Here is an 18,092-nt window from a genome sequence, read left to right as displayed (position 1 = left end):
ACGAACCTGCCTGTGCCTGCAGCTGAGCACCTTCTCTAGAGTAGAAAGAAACAGAAGGTAAGAAGAAGCTTCCCTAAAGTGTGTGGAAAGGGGAGCCTGGGAAGCCCCCCCCCCCATAATGGGCTGATAGGAAACTGATGTTTCAGAATTCCAGATAGAAAATAGATATCTGCCCTCCCAATTTCGGGAGGCTCCCAGAAAATGAATTGGGGCCCCCATCAAAAAGAGGTCAAAGTTTACCCCAAATGCACAACCCTAATATACTTATCCATGATTTTGCTCATCCACTTTGGGCTATTTGTTTGTTTGTTTGTTTGTTTCCATCATTTTGGGGATAAACAGCTCTACATTTATATGAACTACTGTCCAATATGTGTGATTAGGAGCTAAATCCTGAAACTCTTGCCTTCTTTATCCATGTTGTACTAGACCAACAATTTAACAGCACCTTCGCTTCTCAAGAGAACTAGATTTCCAACTTTTACAAAAACGATTTTTCACTCCAATAACAGCCAGGATAATAATAATAATAATAATGATAATAATAATAATAATATGATTCATTGGAACTTATGTCTCAAGTACCACCTCCCAGCAGCAAAGAACTGGTGGGATCACAAACTGGCAAAAGTATTGGAAAATGAGCACGCAAAGATACTGTGGGACTTCCGAATCCAGACTGACAAAGTTCTGGAACACAACACACCAGACATCACAGTTGTGGAAAAGAACAAGGTTTGGATCATTGATGTCGCCATCCCAGGTGACAGTCGCATTGACGAAAAACAACAGCAAAAACTCAGCCACTATCAGGACCTCAAGATTGAACTTCAAAGACTCTGGCAGAAACCAGTGCAGGTGGTCCCAGTGGTGATGGGCACATTGGGTGCCGTGCCAAAAGATCTCAGCCGGCATTTGGAAACAACAGACATTGACAAAAGTACAATCTGCCAACTGCAAAAGGCCACCCAACTGGGATCTGCGCGCATCATCCGAAAATACATCACACAGTCCTAGACACTTGGGAAGTGTTCGACTTGTGGTTTTGTGAAATGAAATCCAGCATGTCTATTTTGTTTGCTGTGTCATAATAAAATAAAATAATAATAATAATCTATTTGTATTCTGCCCTATCTCCGCGATTGGCAAACTTCTCTGGACGGGAGAACAGAATGCTCTGCTTCGTTTTATCCAGAAATAATGATCCGCCATAGCTTCCTGGCTATTTATTTGCTGACAAAGGAGTTTCTGTATCAATAAGGCATGAAGGAACTTGAGTCATCCAAGCTGGTGAAGTCTCTTTGCTTGTGCTTTGAAAAGAGGAACACGAGCGGAATTGAGTGGCGAGGAGCGTGTGTTGGTTGCAGGAAGGCAAGTGACAAATGCAGAAAGAACGGCGAGATGCAAGGCCTTGTGTGATTGGGAGAATCACACAAGAAGGAGATGGGGAGAATCACACACTTGCCTTCTCAAGGGAGGTGGTGACAGTTGCAAGCTGCTCGTGAGCGCCTGCAGAAAGTGATAATCTAAAACGAGCCAAGAATGATGTCGGGTCCTCAAAGGTGAGTGTCGATCAAACTCAAGGAGCCAATTACGAGTGCTTTCTACACCCGACGCTTTGGCACATTTTGCACAGACCCAGGAGCAAGAAACCATCTGGAATTATCAAATCTTCAAATCAGTGGGGTTATGTTTTAGGAGGAAGGGAACCACACATGGACAACTGCGTATCTTAAGCGTTAACCTTATCTGGTCTATAGGCCATTGAACTCCAGAAGGAGAAAGAAATCCCAGTGCCAGATCATCCATGTATATTATTCGGTGGGACTTGGGATGATTAGAGATACAGGATTGCATTGCACAATTATTCTTCCTTCATTGAGCTTTGAGAACTCCAGCGGTAATAGTATGGGACTGTCTTAAAAGGTCGTAGGAGAACAACATAAAAATACTGGAAAAGACAGCAAATGTGGGCATCATGCTCCCAATTCCAACTCCACAGAGTGCCAGCTCTCAAGTCTGAACTCTCGGTTTCCTCATTCAGTTGAAAAGCAGGCTACATATGGCCTACATACTGTCACTTTAGAAAGATGGGGAGAAAATCAGATGCACAAGGTGTTGCAAAAATATTCCAGTCATTAAAGTTGATTCAAATGATGACGTTCACAGTGTTGCACCCGAGTCCTGAGGCACGTCTTCACCCAGCACCACTCCAGCAATAATAATAATAATAATAATAATAATAATAATAATAATAATAATAATAATGCAAAGATACTGTGGGACTTCCGAATCCAGACTGACAAAGTTCTGGAACACAACACACCAGACATCACAGTTGTGGAAAAGAAAAAGGTTTGGATCATTGATGTCGCCATCCCAGGTGACAGTCGCATTGAAGAAAAACAACAGGTAAAACTCAGCTGCTCTCAGGACCTCAAGATTGAACTTCAAAGAGTCTGGCAGAAACCAGTGCAGGTGGTCCCGGTGGTGATGGGCACACTGGGTGCCATGCCAAAAGATCTCAGCCGGCATTTGGAAACAATAGACATCGACAAAATCACGATCTGCCAACTGCAAAAGGCCACCCTACTGGGATCTGCACGTATCATTCGAAAATACATCACACAGTCCTAGACACTTGGGAAGGGTTCGACTTGTGATTTTGTGATACTAAATCCAGCATATCTATCTTGTTTGCTGTGTCATAATAAAATAATAATAATAATAATAATAATAATAATAATAATAATAATAATAATAATAATAATAATTGTATTTTTGTATGACGCCTCCATCTCCCCAACGGGGATTCGGAGCGGCTCACACGGGTACATACAAAAGCAATCAGAGTTCAATAAAAGTCTTTCATAAGAACCAAAGAAACATCATAAAAGCTAGAAATCCAAAACATAGAAATAATCCAAGGCAATTGCAAAAACATGAATTACAGGAAACTCTTCCACGCAAAGGCAGGAACGTGGAACAAGAATCTTGACAACACGAGAAACACGAAAACTTGGTCACTTGAACAGGAGACTGATTCCCCAACAGCAAAGTTACCTCCTCTGAAAATGCTGGCAACCAAGCACCCAATTTAAACCCTTCCAGTCTTCGCCCAGGTTCCCATGAAATCATACCTGAGACATCTGGATTTCAAAGCTTTATCTTGGCACAAGGTCTTGTCTTAGAGACACTGAGAAGATCTCCTCTGTCTGTTTGTCATGCCTTGCTTTCTGAGATCTAATCTACACTTCCTAGTGACCTCGACCTCCTCATCTTCCCAAGGTCTCTTCTCTAGGGAAACGGGTTCACTTTTCTCATCTACGCACAGCATCCACCGGATCAAACTGACCTGTATGCAGATCGCTTTGAACACATTCACTTTGAGGCCCCTCATCCCCAGAACCTTCTGACTCCTGTCCTGGCTCTTGCCAGGCTATAAAACACAGCAGGATAATGTTTCAATGCCCTGCTAGAAGACATCTAGACTTCTCAGGCTTATCCTTGGAACGGGGCAAAGTAGAAGTGGCAAGGATGTTCTAGGCAGTGAATCATCAGGATTATAGGCTAGAGATGTTTCTAAGGATAGTGATACGCTTCCAAATCCTTGAGTAATTACATTTGTTCTCATCAGGAACATCAGGGCCTTCTCCGTGGTGGCCCCCTCCCGGCTCTGGAACTCGCTCCCCAGGGAAATCAGGCAAGCCCCCACCCTGGTAGCATTCAGAAAGAGCTTGAAAACCTGGCTCTTTACTCAGGCCTTTAGTTAAAGATTGCTCATCCCCATAGCAGTCTGTATCTGTGACCATTCTTGTACCGGTTTGCACCTTTTACCTTTGTCAACTCGATATAGACACAGGGTCTATTCCCATCCCAATTTGCACTTCCAAGAATTTGCAGCACTTTATCAGTCACCTCGTGTTTACAATATTTATATGGTGCACCTTACCCACTCTACTTTTACAACCTCTCCATTTTAATCCATGTTTTTATTAGTTCTTATCATTTGTTTTTATTGGCTAATGTTTAAATTTTTATAATTGTGCATGTCTCTTGTCTATTGTTGTGTTTTATATTGCTATTGTTTTTATTTGGGCTTGGCCCCATGTAAGCCACCCTGAGTCCCCTTTGGGGAGATAGAGGCGGGGTATAAAAATAAAGTTGTTGTTGTTGTTATTATTATTATTATTATTATTATTATTATTATTATTATTAACATTTCACAGGTGATGGCTGTCCATTATTCAACAATCAGTGTGATGTGAAAGGCCTCCTTAATGGAGACAAGAAAAATGGTAAAGACTGTATTGTCGAAGGTTTTCATGGCCAGAATCACTTGGTTGCTGTGAGTCTTTAGGGCTGTATGGCCATGTTCCAGAAACTTTCCCTCCTGACATTTCGCCCACATTTGTGGCAGGATTCATACCTCACAACCTCTGAGGATGCCAGCCATAGATGTGGGCGAAACGACATGGCTAGACAGCCCGAAAGACTCACTGCAAGTCTCCACAGTGGCCGCCATATACAAATTCCTTCCAGACAATGAGGACTAGCAACTAGATATGCCTTGCATTCAATAATCATCCACTCTGCTACAAAGCCAATTTACTGTATATGCTTGAGTATAAGCCTAGTTTTTCAGCCCTTTTTTAAGACTGAAAAAGCCCCCCTCGGCTTATACTCGGGTGAGGGTCCTGGTTGGCTTATATTTGGGTCAGTTTATACTCGAGTATATATGGTACATTTATTATTTTTCTCTATTATTAGTGGTATTATTACATTTATTATTTTTCTCTATTATTGTTGCTACTATTACATTTATTTTACTCTATGTTTATTATTATTAATAATAATACATTTATTATTATTGCATTTATTATTTTACTCTATTTATTATTACATGTATTATTTTCCTGTATTTATTATTATTATTATTATTATTATTATTATTATTACATGCATTATTTTACTCTATTATTATTAAAAAGATACATAAGGACATTTACACTGAAGATGAGAATAATGATTTGATTAGAGTTGGACAGTCTTATCTTAAATTTGAGCTTCAAAAACATTTAACCTACTGATGCCTCAATTAATGTAATTTTATTGGTATCTATTTTTATTTCTGAAATTTACCCCTTTCGACTTATACCGGAGTCAATGTTTTCCCAGTTTTTTTGTGGTAAAATTAGGTGCCTCAGCTTATATTTCGGTCGGCTTATATTTGAATATATATAGTTTTTTGTTTGCAGTGTTGAATCCCTTTCCTCAGCCTTCCCTGAATAAACATAAATTCAGAATTTTTTATGAAACGTCAGCGATCTTACATATTGCAGATCATTACCCACACAGTTTGTTCTTTCCACGTTTTGTGGGATGGAGATGGAGAAGGAGCTAAAAACTCGTGGATTTGTTAGTTTTGAAACAAACCCTTTTAATGACCATTGCTGGAGATATTTATAGATGGGCGATGTGAAGGACTTCTTCATATTCAGTAGGGACAATAACACGTATCTGTGGAGGTGGACAAGATTATTAAAGATGATTATTAATATGTGGGTGGTTTTACTTAGCGCCGAAGTATGACAGTTGTAATGGATTTCTGAATGCCACTTTGTGGATGCCGGGTAGGCAAACATTATTTTGTAAAGGAAGATTAAACCATTTCAGGTTCGATTGCATCTGAAAGTTTCTGAATCCCGCGTGTTTCTGAAGTCGGAATAATGCAAATGCATCCCTTCTGAATCAAGGCAGCGTGATTAATTAGGACTGCTCACTTGATATACTTTTCATCAACAAAATATATTTAATTAAGCATGTTGACAGGGTGTAATTGTACCGAGACACACATTTTCGTCAGCGATGAGCGACAAAGATACTGAAAGTTTTGGAAACCAAGAAATGGCTAACGGAGCGGAGGATATTTCGTTGTGAGCAGAAAAGAACTGAAAATTGTACGACAGCCATTGTTATAATATCTATCTGAAAAATTGTCCTATGGAAGACGGAGTGAGCTTGTTTGTTGTTTGTTGTTGTTGCTGTATGATGTCGCTTTGCCCTGGGCAAATACCCGCTTTAACCAAAGCTTATTGGAAGCGAGACAGAGGTATAATGATCTTAATGGGCGGGCATTAAATCATGGTTTGTCTGGTGTCCCATTTATCACGGTTAGCTACATGCAAGCATGACACTGTTGAGATAACTGGTATAATTACAGCAGGGAACCCTTTCATTATCCTATAAATTTGCACTTTAGTCATTTAGCCTGCTGCACAACAAAAGCTGGCACAATTTGTGGTCTGCATTAAGAAAATGTTGTGTTTTTTTTTCCTCCCGACTATTCTGCACTGTGTTAAAATTTCTTAGCCCGTGAAATGTTGTGGTTGGAGGGAAGATCTGTAGAGTGTTATTGCTTTTTTGTTTGAGACACACTAATGGGCATGGCCTTCAGTGGTGCAGTGGGTTAAAGCGCTGAGCTGCTGAACTTGCTGGCCGAAAGGTTGACGCTTCAAATATGAGGAGCAGGGTGAGCTCCCGCCGTTAGCCCCAGCTTCTGCCAACCTAGCAGTTCAAAAGCATGCAAATGTGAGTAGACCAATAGATACTGCTCTGGTGGGAAGGCAACGGTGCTCCATGCAGCCATGCCAATGGCTACATGACCTTAGAAGTGTCTATAGACAACACCAGCTCTTTGGCTTAGAAATGGAGATGAGCATCATCAGAGTCAGAATCGACTAGACTTAATGTCAGGAGAAAACCTTTACCTTCACCTAATGGGGAGTTCTAGAAGCTACAAGTCATAATAGCTATATTGGACCGACATATTTTGTAGCATTACACAGGAGAATGCTTGGGGTAGAATGTCCTACAGAATCAGAAGGCATCTACAGGTGCTTCTACACCAGTGGTTCTCAACCTATGGGTGCCCAGGTGTTTTTGCCTTCAACTCCCAGAAATCCTAACAGCTGGTAAACTGGCTGGGATTTCTGGGAGTTGTAGGACAAAAACAGGTTGAGAACCACCTTAATTGCAATGGCTTAATGTTATGGAATCATGGAAGTTGTGGATCTACAAAGCCTTGAAGCCAAAGAGTGTTGGAGTAAACTACAACTCCCATGATTCCATAGCATTGAGTCATGGGTGGAAAACTGCTCTCATCCTACAGTGTGAGATGAACCCCAAGACTGCTAGGTTTTTAAGTAAGTCATCGTCGTCGTCATCATCACCATCATCTTCACCATTATCATCATCATCCTTCCTCCCTTTTCCCAGTCTGAGATGCAGTTTACAACCAATAACAGAGATCCAGCTTTCCAACCGCTCTCATATCTGTCCCCCAAATATATCTCATGTATGTCACCTTAGGTTTGCTGGAAGAAAGCTAATTTGGAGATACTAATCTTCTATTCTGCTCTTACTGATGGTGGAAGTGAGTAGCCACGGAATATAGAGTTACCTTCATAGCCTGTACCCTAGAGAAATGTGGCTGGTTAATACGAAAACTTGACACGAGTCTTGACAGCCTTGTTTGATCGAGGGAGGCTTTCCCTTTGTTCTCACGGAATTACTGATTCAACACTGGAGGGAATCGCCGGTAGATTTCGTGTCCACCGTTTTTCCAAACGCTGACAAAGCCCACAGGAGACGGTAGCGGCAAGGCAGTATAAATAGCCCGGTCCAGGTAAAAGAAACTAAGCGATAACTTTCCAGGCAAGGCAAGGGACAGCTGCAATGACAAACGACATTTCTGGGCAAAGTTTAATCACACTAATGGGTTTGCTAGAGTTTCAGTAAGGAAAAACCCCAGGGCTGGGACATGGAAGGAAGAGACTCTCCGCAAGGGAGAAATGCGGGTAGTTCAAACGGAGAATGGGGTTTAAGGTCACAAAGAAAAGGGTTGAAGGCAAGGAAATGGAGGCTGTAATCATCAAGGATGGCAATGCAGGGACATCTACCCTGAAGACACCACTTTCACCAGCCTCCTTGGCAAAGAAGGCCCAAGACCTTGCAAAATGACAGCTCTCGTGCTTCCATAGCATTCCGTTAATGTGGTGTCAAATTACATTAAGTCTACAGTGTTGATGCACCCTTAGTCTACTGAATTCTGTAGTCTTGTGGAAAGAGAAATGATTGGTGTGTGTAGATAGTCCTTCTGACTATATCTACCCACGTGATTTAGGAACCTTGGGAACCTTCAAAGCTACAACCACAAAGTGTCTTGCTTTCATGTCGAGTTGATTTTCATACAGTACATGATTTTCATACAGTACATGTTATTGTATGTACGTATTGTATTTGTAAGCCGCCCCGGGTCCCCTTGGGGAGGTGGAGGCGGGGTACAAAAATAAAATTATTATTATTATTATTATTATTATTATTATTATTATTATTATTCAGGGAGGGGCTTCCCATTACCTGCTCCTGAAGTACCGAAGGTACCGAATTAGATGGAGGAAACGGACTCCATGCACAACCCTACTACTCATTGCTGAAGAACATCATCAGAGAACAATTGTTGCTGATGTACTGTAGTTGTAGTCTTTTTGGAGGCATCTGTTTGGATGTTATGGAAAGTAACAGGATATTGGATGTGTTGGGACTCGGTCCTGATCCAGCAGTGCTCAATAAGCAGGAGATATCTAGGTCTTTAGCATGGGACCCATAGCCCCAGTGTGAATATGGAAACGTTACTTGTTTGGACTATAACTTTGTGTTTAAGAACTAGATATGGGCTACTGATGCTATATATACACTTTCAGCCTTAGCGGCAGACTCAGAGTTTGACACAGACACCTGAGCAAAGTCATTCATCAAAGCCTGTTCTCCGCTTTCTCCTTCCACTCCCTTTGTTAAAAGTCTAACATTGCAGATAATATGTGGTTTATCACTGAGATCAGTAGTGCCGAAAAGCTTGCTGTTTTCCATACCACTTAAGCAGATAATTTGTCTCCCGATCTGCAAAGCCTTCTGATCGGCTGCTCCACACATACAAATAATCCTTAGACATTGCGGTTGACTTGGGCAAGGCCATTGGGTTTCAAAAAGGAAGGAAGAAACTTTGAATGAAAATGGAAAGTTCTCCAAATTGGTTGGAGATATTGGATTATATTCTGGCATTAAAACACAGAGCCAACCTTCTTTGATAAAGAAGGGGAGAAGTTCAAGTTTTCCATGAGTACACAGTTTGCGACTCACCACAATGATATCTTCCATTGGAGTAATACATGATATCATGTTTTATGGCTCCCTTATGCCAAATTGGTGATAATCAGTTATTAATAGGATGGAGAGGAACCTTGCTGTGTCAACACGTGTGTCTCAGCATTTTGCAAACGAGTTACGTGCGCCCGGATTTCATTTCCTTCCACATACCTTCCTATTCCCATATGAGAAAGCAATACGACAAAGGTCAAGGTAGAAAATGTATTCCTCTGTCTAATCTGTTTCGCAAATTAGCCCCGTTGGTCACGGTGCCCGGAAAAACCCAATTACCGAAGTGTCCGGGCAATCACACCTCGACCGGATGAAATTGCAGAGGTTGTTTCGAAAATTAGTGCCGTAAGGTGTAAACATCCCGCAATTCCAATTTTACAACTTTGGCCTGATGTTTACATTTTCAATATTAATGGGACTGTGGGGGCATTGTCTCGTGTCCATTTAAAAAACCTCAGGCTAGATTGAAACTGCTTCTAAGGACACCGGAGAGGGGAGGGAAATCACACAGACATCGATACCTGAGTCCGTTTTGTGGAGTTAACTCTATGCTTGACGCTATTGCAGATCTGGAGAAGGTACAGAAAGGGCAACTCAAATGGCCAAAGTGTGGGGACGGGTCTTTTCTTGTATTCAAGAAGACGAAATGGAAGAAAGCATTGCACATGCTATGGGAGAAGGTGATACATCGAGGCTGCCTCATGTAATTGCAGAGCAGCCCATTCATGGTGTTGTATAGCAATCGTTCACACCAACGCACAACCAAGTGCACATCAGTGAGCATTGTGTAGGACACATCCAAGCTATGATACCTATCCATGAGCAATGGAAATGCATAATTTTGAACAGGCATTACTATTCCATGTTGGACAAAAATATCCAATCACATACATAAGGAAATGTACAAATGCATAAGACGCCAGAAGGGTTTTGGTCATAAGGAACGCTCCCCTTCCCTTTGAGCATAATAGGAAAACCCATAACCATCTACTTAAGCTTCAGTAAAGAGAGAAGTTGTCTCCCAAGTAGTACATTGTGTTTAGAACATATGTCTGCCAGTTGCAAAATGACACCCAACGTTCCCTCCTTCTGGCTCTCCTTGGGCGCATCCACACTGCACAATGAATGCGGTTCAACACTACTTCAGCTACTATGGCTCAATGCTATCTAATCCTGGGAGTTGTTGTTTGGCGAGGAACTAGCACTTTTTAACAGAGAAGGCTATAAACATGCAAACCTTCAGTTCCCATGGTTTCATAGCATTGAGCCATAGTAATTGAAGTGGTGTCAAACTGCATTTATTGTACAACTAGCTTTGCCCGGCCACGCGTTGCTGTGGCTTATGGGAATCCTTTGTTGGCCACGTGGAATAGCAGTGAATAGCCTTGCAGTCTCAAAGCCTGGCCGTTTTCTGGAGTAGCTGGAGCTTTTTGTTGTATGAACGTAGAGGCATGGATGAGGAGTTGTGCTGCCAAGTTTAGTGTTTCTGGGATGTGTAGTTTTGTTTTGTCCTAGGCCGAAATTTCATTACCCTTTTATATATATAGATGTAGAGATGCATCTCTTATCTTGCCATTTTGCTTAGATGAGAAGCATGGGAAAAAGGCACTCTTTGGACACCATATACCTCACTTGCATGGTTTCCAACAGACCTCACAACCTCTGAGGATGCCTGCCATAGATGCGGGTGAAACGTCAGGAGAGAATGCTTCTGGAACATGGTCAGACAGCCCGAAAGACTTACAGCAACCCAACTTTCCTTCTCTTTACACATAATCTGTCCAAATGACTCCAATTTGATCCAGAATTTGTCAAAATAGGACATTGTTTCCCCTTCCTAAAGCTCTATACAGCATCATGATTATTTTCATTGAAAAGATGATTGATATAATGATGTTTGAAACAGTCACATTGATATAAGTGTAACCAACGTAATAATGATGATGTTAAATCACACCTCATTCCACCTACTTTGGCCCCATTTGTGAGCTTCGGTGGATATTTACAGTTTTGCATCCCAGACTTTAATCAAAGTTGGCCGTCTGATGATAGCCATAATCAGGATTTTCATTATCCCTTTATGTTTGATTTCCCCCGTCCTGGAAAAAAAATGGAATGAAATGTAAGGCTTAACTTAGTTTAGTGTTCTATTACTGGTAATAATTCCAGGTAGTTTTCTAAACTCAAGCAACCTGCTGAGAATGTAATGAATCAGCAAATGATATCAGCCTCGCCGATGGACAAAATATTTTGCTGGCTGCTTTTATGTACTTGTTGCGCAGTTCCCGAGGAACAAAAATATGTATCTAATTCTAAATGATCAGAGGAGAGATCACAAAAATAGATTGCAATTATGCAATTGATGCTGAAGAACAAAGCGCAAAGGACGGGAGGGGGAGATCCAAGGAAAATGCTTAGCAAGCCACGGAATTGAAATCACCGCCATCGTCTTCCTAATTATACGAACAACAGACTTTCCTATATATTCTTGTGTAATATTTAGAAAATAGTCTCTCACACAAACAATTTTAGTGTAAAAAAAACCCAGATGAAAAAAAATCTGGAGTGATGAGAATATTCGCAGTTTGGGAGTTATTTTATGAAAATTTCACATGCGGCTATTTTGCGCAGAAAATTGCATTTCCCATGACGGAAACAGCATTTTCTCTATGGAAAATAATATTTCAACATGGAAATATTGATTTTTGTGAAGAAAATAATTGGGGATTTGTTCCGCATTAAATTCACACGTGGTTGGTTTGCACACACAAAAAACCCCATCATTTTTGGTGCACGAATTAATATTTCTACATTGAAATATTATTTGCCATGCAGGAATTTGCTGTTTCCTGTGCACACGATCCTTTTTCTCTATGAGAAGTAACCACAAAATCTTGTGCAAAATAAGTTGCTTTCAAAAACATGGTCATGCCATCTCATTCTATGTCCAGACTATAACAGCCTCAGCTTAGTCATCTTTATTTCAAGCTTTTGCTCTAAGATCCATTCATTCACCTGTTTAGCAGGACATGGTGTCCATCAAACTATTCTCCAGTGCCACTCTTCAAACGAGTTGGTTTTCTTGAAGCCAATTTAAGTGACTTGTTTTACTGGATATCAATCCTCTTTCTCTAAAGAGAGCAAAAGATATTCTGTCAGAATATCTTCTTATGATGTACCGAGCAAAGGACAGGGCTGAAGACACACATGGAAGACTTCAAAAGATGGATGAGAACCATGGAGGTAGCAAGAAAGAGCGATGGGAAAGAGGAGCCATGAAAGCAAGTACAAAGACTCCCCAACGAGACATATAACAAGGATAGCCATGTATTGAGGAAAGGAGGAGAAAGGAAAGTGTTGAATAAGTAGGTCCAGGAGATGGCACATCCTGCAGTGTCTTTGAGAACCTGGGTTTCATTTATGGACAGCCCTTTGTAGATGAGAAAGAAGTGATTTGACAAAGGCAAAAAAAGAGATGAAGTTACTTCAAGGAGTGAGAAAAGAACAACTGACTGCTGGCTCTGGGCTTCCCTGGAAGATCAGAGAGAGCAAAGTTTGTCTTCAGAGGGATAGCCATGTTAGTCTGTTGTAACAAAACCAACAAAGAGCTCTGTGGAGCCTCAAAGATGAAGAAAAATATTGTGAGATTGAGTTGAGTCCATTTCTTCATCTTCCTGAAATGGTTCTTGAGCTGTAGGCATGCTTCAAGATGGTTGAACGCGGGGGAAAAGAAGTGAGGTCAAAAGAAGTGAAGTACAGAAAACACAAGCAGTGATTTACTACTAACAATGGAATTAAGGCCTCGTGCTTTTCTCAGTCTTTCTTGGCTTCTGACCAAACTGCTTCCCTCTATCATCACCCTCGGCCAAGTATCTGACCAAATGCGGCTCAGCATAACACTTGCATACCTGGTCTACAAAAAAAAGAACACGCAGCAACACACCTCTTAGTTTTTAATTTACTGCAAGACTGCTCTTTAGGCTTAATTTTCCTTCGATATTAAATGAAATTTTCAGACCCGAAGTTGCCTGTCTTGTAGTAATCATATATAAGGAACAGGCTTAATGAGTATTAACTTGTGGAACAGGGACGAGGAGCTGCTGAAATAACCCATAATAACCATTTTATTTTACTATACAAAGTTATTAGTAGGACATGAGAGGCTGTAAGTCTAGACCCACCTAGGCCAGTATTATTAGCTTTGTCTGGTAGTGGCTCTCCATAGTTGCAAGTAGGAATTCCTCCTAGTATTATAGAGAGATCAATGGCTCCTTCTGGTGGTCTCCCATCCAATACTTAACAAGGCCCAATGCTGCTTAGGTTCTGAAATGAGGTGGGATTTGGTTTGTACAAGGAGTATGGCGTAAGTTGACTCGTCTATGTGCCGTATGCATTGTAAGGTGGTTAATTGTCTTGCTTGTAGCTATGCAAATGGCTGAGGATTTTTCTGATTTCTCTGACATGTTAGAGGACAATGCTGTCAGTGTCAGAAGAGAATTGCAGCCAGAAGAAATCCCAGAAGGGGCTGGTGTTTTGGATTCCACAGGGGACAGTGAAAATCTCAGGTCCCCTGGGAAACGGTTTTCACCTGATGAGGAGTTCTCAAGAGAAGCTAGATTAGGCTTGAGAACAGAGGGAGTGAAAAATAGACTGAGTCCTGGTGCTTTTGGATGATTTCATGGCTTCTTGGTCAGGTTTAAATTAAGGTACATGGACTTCAGGCCTTTAGAGGAGACGTTGCCATAAAAGTAGGCTTCTGTCTTTGCTCTCAGGTTCATGATTCAAGCATTCTCAAGTTCTCTAGTTTATGTCTTTGTTTCCTTGAAGGATTTACCCTGGAAATGTTCCTGCATTCTGGTTTGTTGATTTATGGTTAATTGCTGTGGAGTTTGGTTCACTTGATTTTAAGTACTTTTGGTATTTTGTTCTGAGTCCCTTCGGGGAGAAACGGAGGGTTATAAATAAAGTATTATTATTATTATTATTATTATTATTATTATTATTATTATTATTATTATTGGATTTCTACTATTTTGCATTTTCCCCTTTTTGCTTTCTTCATTAAACATTTTTAGATAGACTTACTGGACTTTGGTGTGGTGCTGGGTGAAAAGGTGTCTCAAGTGCTAGAGTACAACTTTGCTACTCTCTCAAAATCTCTGAATAGCCTTGCAGTTATTTTGACGACAAAGAAATAGGCTTATGGCTTAGTTGGAACCACTTAAAACACATTGAAGGTGGGGGGGGGGCATTCTAATTCCTTACAAACCTTTTTCTCCTCTAATGGGATTTGAATGCAATTAATACTGAACACTAAAATGTAGGATATAGAATTAACATGACAATTCTTTTTTTTAAAGCATCACAATAACAAATGGGGAGGGGGATATATTCTACGCGACATCCTTTTCTTCTTCCGCAACAGAACTGTGCGGGAATGTAGTTTAGTTACAAATCCCATTTTTGAATGGAGATTAAAAGTCCCCCTGTTAGAAAAAAAGGATGTTAAATGTATTTGCCTACAAAACTATATCAAGAGACAAGAAAGAAAGGGGAGGAAAAAGAGAAACTTGCTCGAAATGGTATTCTGTCGCAAAGCCGCTTGAAGGCCCCACTATCTAGGTCACTTCAAAAGTAAAGCAAACTTCTGGAGTGAAAATAATTGCTGAGTTTACATTCTAAACTTGAGCTCAAAGGAAAGAGAGTCTGGGAGGCATGTAGTCGAATAATTAGTTTAATAAATATCCCAAGAAGGCCTCGGAAAATGAGACCCTTCATGAAATGTTTATCATTCAATTCGGTCCCACTTATCAATGTTGGAACATAATTATTGAAGAGAATGTGAGGAAACATCTCCAGCAAATGCATATTAACTTATTAAAGCACAACTATTTCGCACAGATCAAAGTGAAGGAGAACGGGCAGAGAATAGCATCAGAGACCCTCTTCCTTTCTTCTTTTTCCCTCCTTCTTTTTCTTCTTGTTCAATCAAAGAGAGACAGATTTAGAAGCACAGGAAGGAAGGGACCATCTCATGACCTTCAGATGTTCTTACGACTCCTCCCTCTTCCATGTCTACAATTCTGTTCTCTGCCCTAAATTCAGATAGTGGTAATGACTTCAGGTGTTGGTTAGAAATGCTAATACTCATCCTAACAACCACGCTACATATCTCAATATAAAAAGAAAGGGTCTCATCCTTTATCACAGCACAGTCTACAAGGAGACAATTCCATCAATTTCTCCAACCAAGGCACATCACGAAGATCCAAAACTCCTTCATAGCTCCCCATATTATATACCTCCTCCTAATCGCTCTCAAATCTGAGGGAGAATGGAAAGATAGACAGGTGGATAGCTAGGTGCAGTACAGGTTGAGTCTATCTAACAAAAATCCTCAAAAATCTGTAATTCTGGTCAGCAATTTCTTCTCTTCCATCTTCAAGGTGGTGGTAGCAGCACCCATCTCTGAGATCCACCATCTTTCTTTTCGGGATGGCAGCTTAAGTGCTTCTGTTTGTTCATCTCTCAAATCATCAGTCTCTCTCCATTTTTGTGCTCATAGATGACACAAGAAGTGAGCAAACGAGGCACAAGGTTGGCAAGAGAGACTGAGAATTTGAGATGAATTAGCACAAAGATAGCAACTGACTCTTTGAAAGCCACCACCTTGAAGTAGACAGCAACAGGTTTCACTTCCCCACCATTTCAAAGATCCTCAGTCTCCCTCTATTTGTGTGATCGTAGGCAACGCAAGAAATGAACAAATGAGGCACAAGGTTGGCGAGAGAGACTGAGGATTTGAGACGAATGAGCAAGAACATAGCCATGGCCTCCTTGAAAGACACCACCTTGAAGTTGACATCAACCAGTTTCAGTTCCTCGCCATTTCAAAGATCCTCAGTCTCTCTCTATTTGTGTGCTCATACACAACGCAAGAAATGAACAAATGAGGCACAAGGTTGGCGAGAGAGACTGAGAATTTGAGACGAATGAGCAGGAATATAGCAACTGACTCTTTGAAAGCCACCACCTTGAAGTAGACAGCAACAAATTTCAGTTACCCGCCATTTCAAAGATCCTCAGTCTCTCTCTATTTGTGTGCTCGTAGACAACACAAGAAATGAACGAATGAGGCACAAGGTTGGCGAGAGAGACTGAGGATTTGAGATGAATGAGCAAGAACATAGCAATGGCCTCCTTGAAAGACACCACCTTGAAGTAGACATCAACCAGTTTCAGTTCATCGCCATTTCAGAGATCCTCAGTCTCTCTCCAGCTTCACAGCCATGACACAAAGCTGTAGAGAGAGGTGAGTTTGGACAGAGATGCAAGCATGCCCACAAAGAGTAATGGAATAGCACATGTGTAGCCTAGATGCAAGATATCTCCTTATGTATATGTCAATACAGGTATACCAAAATAAATAAAAAATCAAATATAGGGAACACGATCCCATGTATTTTGGATAAGGAAAACCAACCTGCTCCAGATTTTATTCTCTTCAGGAATAATAACTCTCTGGGAGACATTTGGCCCATCACTGCCTTTTAACCTAACTCGATAGCTCAGCGCTTCTATGACAACTGGTAGTTGCTCACCAATAGGTCCTTCCTAATTCCCATTATATGAATTTACTGGAAATGAATGCAGGGCATTATTCAAGCAAAAGTAAATGTGAGCTAACCATGAATTATTATCGCTCTTGATTTTATGGCTATTTCCCAACATATAAGTACATTACGCCTTGACTTTAAGACCAAATGATGAGTCTTAAATAATACGCTTCACCAAAGGTTCATCCCGATATATCACTCACTCAAAAACACTCTTTTGTGAAGATGGCACTTATGTGGGTGAAAATAAGTAAGGAAACTAGAGCAGCCACTGCTGAATTTAGAAGCTTATTTGGTTTCCCATTCCCTTTTACATCCAACCTACAGACTTGTTAAGTTTCCAAGAGACCACCTTGAAGGCTTCATGCTGCCCTTTGGCTGGCCCTGCGTAGAAGCAGCTCCCTTACAGAGTGATATAATGACTTTAAAGCACCATCTGTGAAGACATGAGTGAAACTGGAAGCTAAACATGTGATGCTATGTGCCTTGATACAGATCTTTGGATTCTTAATATCATTAATTTTTTTGTTATCCGCATACTTTCATCTTTCTGATCCCAGAGCCTGTTGTGAACATTAATTAATTGAACTGGGCAACGTCCCACAGCAGGAGATAAATATGATTATGCCCATTTAACAGATTACTAGATAGGTTAATTGGAGTGCAGATAAGATAAGCCATCTGCCTGGGGTTAATGTGGAATTGGTACAACATGTGGAACTCTACAAGTGCCATAAAACGTCTAAGGTCTAGCATTCGCTTTCTGGTGCGAGTTAGCCAGGGCTCATTATCCTATTCCGCATTAGAACTCGAAACTTTTCTTTGGTATCTACAATGTGGAATCAATGCAAGAACAATGAGGAAAAGAAAAAAAGGGAAGAAGAAAAGGAAAGACTTGCTGGGTTAAGTGTGTCTATTCCTTACCAAGCCTGTTTTTGGTTTCACGGCAACAACACCGTTGTTTGCAACGATTGGTGGACTGGGCTGGGTATGGGCCAGAGAAATGCTCATGGGTGGATGCCCATGATGTTCATCCCCTGAATTTGGTGGCTTGTTTTCTTTGTTCTTCTCCCGTCAAGCCCAGGCCTAGGGGAGGTTGGGGGGAGGGACTTGTGGGGGGATAGTGTTGGAGCCCAGCAAGATGCTGGGGATTTCGCAGAGGATGAGGGGGATGATGGGTTTCCTACTGTGTGTGGTCAGGTTAAATTGCAGGCCTTAGATCAGGGTGAAGTGCAGGCAGTTGAAGATGAGGCAGAG

General features: G+C 41.1%; 1 protein-coding gene across 2 annotated transcripts in view; it reads right to left on the bottom strand.

Moving 5' to 3' along the window:
- cdh13 (cadherin 13) overlaps nt 1-18,092 on the bottom strand; it is a 594,061-nt gene that overhangs the window by 91,870 nt on the left and 484,099 nt on the right. The window lies entirely within an intron of this gene.

The sequence above is a fragment of the Anolis carolinensis genome, unplaced genomic scaffold (genome assembly GCF_035594765.1).
Source record: "Anolis carolinensis isolate JA03-04 unplaced genomic scaffold, rAnoCar3.1.pri scaffold_9, whole genome shotgun sequence".
In the NCBI taxonomy this organism is placed as follows: Eukaryota; Metazoa; Chordata; class Lepidosauria; order Squamata; family Dactyloidae; genus Anolis; species Anolis carolinensis.
This window is presented reverse-complemented; position numbering and strand designations above follow the sequence as displayed.